The following is a 2,600-nucleotide window of genomic DNA, read 5'->3' on the forward strand; positions in this document are numbered from 1 at the left end:
AAAACAGGATTTAACAATCATGTTTACATGACTGTTAAGTTTCAAGGAAGGGTCCTCTATCACTCCCAGATTAGTGACTCTTTGTTTCTCTAACGGGGTTAGAGTGGAAATGTCAATGCAGTGGTTGATGATTATGCGCTGGGAGGAAACAACATGACTTCAGACTTCTCCTCATTGAAACTTAAGAAATTTAAAGCCATCCAGTCTCTGATGTCAGCCAGGCAGTCAAGCAGAGGGTGACTAGCACGTGTACCATTGTGTCTTAGGGGGAAGTAAATTTGACAGTCATCGGCGTAGAAGTGAAAGCATATGTTGTGTTTCCTGAAAATAGCACTTAGTGGCAGCAGGTATAAAGAAAATGGAAGGGGACCGATGATGGACCCCTGCGGTGCCCCAAATGTAAGTGCTGCCGATAATGAACTAAAATGTTTGATGTTGACACAAAAGGTTCCGTCAGAGAGGTAGGATCTGAATCACTTGAGGGCTGACCCCGTGATACCAACCCACTGCTCCAACCTAGCAAAGAGGATCTCATGGACAATTGTGTCAAAAGCCGATGTGAGGTCCAGTAGGACAAGCAACACAGAATCAAGTCATCTAAACATTTTTTTGTTTTGTGCTGAGATGTTTCTCCCTCCATCCGGAAGGCTTTATCAGTCTGAGGAAACACCAAACAAAACTGCTTCTTCCCCAACAGCTTAATCCAAAGGGGAAAAAAATAAGTTATGTTGGTGCTAAAATGACCTCTGGGGCACACCCTCTCAGGTGCCCACCCTCTCCCTTGTCAACAGTCATGTTGACAGTCACTTTGGTGTTTTGAATCAGTTTGACATGACTGTCGACGAGGGAGCACCATGTTCGTGCTGCTGTTCAATGTAATGTTTTTATGCTATTAGTGCGTTGTAAGGATGTTAGTTTTCTGTGGCCCGGTGTCTGTTTTCCTCGTGCTCCTCGTTAGTTTCCATTGTTGCCACCTGTGTCTCGTCCCAGCTGTTTGTCATCATGTCTCGTCTTCTCCTTGTATTTAAGTCTCCCTATTCTGTCTTGTCCTTTGTCGGGTCGTCTTCGTTGGGTGTGCTTCCTTGAGTCTCCTGAGTCTCTCTGTTTTCCTGGTTCCTCGAGTTCCTCGTGTCTCCCGAGTTCCCCGTGCCTCCCTCCTTGTTTATGTAAGTTTTGCTGCCCCGTCAGCATATTTATTTTGTACTTTTTATTTATCATTAAAAACTTATTTTTGTATAACTGCCGAGTTGAGTCCCTGTTCTGCACTCTGGGTTCGCTCCGACCACAAATCCTAACATGCGTAGTATATTTTTAGCTGATGTTTGTCTTAGTTCCTATCTTAGATGTTATTACTGTTTTTCTTTTACATTTTATTGTTGGATGTCACTGGGACCCTGTGTACATCATTTCGTTCCACCACATGTGGTGGAACGATAATAAAGAAGCTCTGACTCTGACTCTGACATTGTTAAACTGATTCTCCAAACTGAGGTTGTTCAAAAAGCTATCTACAACAACTTTTTTCTTGATAACCTGTACCAAAAATCACAGTTCAACAAATATTATTATTTCTAAATATTTCCTTTTCTTTCCTGGTTGTCCAGTTTTCCCTCAGTTTGGATCACTCTTTAATAAAATTGTACTATATGAAGTGTCTCACGAGCTGTAAAATGATGGTATAACCTAGCTGTGTAGCTCACAATGTGGCCTTTCTCAAGGTCACACATAAAAAAACACACCTTGTATTTAACTACATTGAAACACGTTTTGATTGCCTCAGAGATGGAGCTAAGAGTGAATCGTAAGAAAAGCTTCCTGTGCTTTGAATTTTTGTTACAGCTTGAATATCATCAAAGTTGTTGCACCCAAGTATTTACTAAATTAACTTTTTTAAATGTGCTGAATTTTCCCTGTCAAACTGTCAATGAATGGGCTTTACAAGATTGTCTTTCATAGCTTGAAATAAAGGTCTTTATATATTCAAGGATTCAAGTTTTGTGCTCACACCTGGGCCTGAATTTTCTTTTTTTCTTTAGGAAAATGTTATTTTGGTAAAGTCAAGGCCGCCTTTTTTTGTAACGCAGCCCTGGTTTTGAGACATTGGGGGGAAAAAATGAAAATTGTCATCTACTACTTGTAAATAATTATATATATATATATATATATATATATATATATAAAAAACATAATTGCTGTTGATAAACCCTACAAAGGAATGCAGTGCTAAAAACAATTACATGGTGGTCCATAAAATGGAACTTAGTAAGAGCAAGTCTGACGGTTGTATTTCTATTTCATATTAATTCAGTCGTGCTAATTACTGCAACTTTTTTTTTCTTATTTTCTTTTTTACTGCATAGCCATTATAATTATTTTTTTTTTTTTACAAATTTTGACTGATTCTGTAAGCTTGTAAGATAATTAAATAGCATATTAGAATGCTGGGAAGAAAAAGTGTCTGTAAATGTGAAGCACTTAAGATAAAGGTTGATCAAAAAATTTGAAAATGTATGTTTTAAATGTATGTTTTAGAGCTGGTTGCTGGTATTAAGAAGGCCAAGGCCACATATGCACAGAGGATCGAGGGTCAATTCATCTCA

The sequence above is a fragment of the Nematolebias whitei genome, chromosome 20 (genome assembly GCF_014905685.2).
Source record: "Nematolebias whitei isolate Nwh7 chromosome 20, NemWhi1, whole genome shotgun sequence".
Taxonomy (NCBI): domain Eukaryota; kingdom Metazoa; phylum Chordata; class Actinopteri; order Cyprinodontiformes; family Rivulidae; genus Nematolebias; species Nematolebias whitei.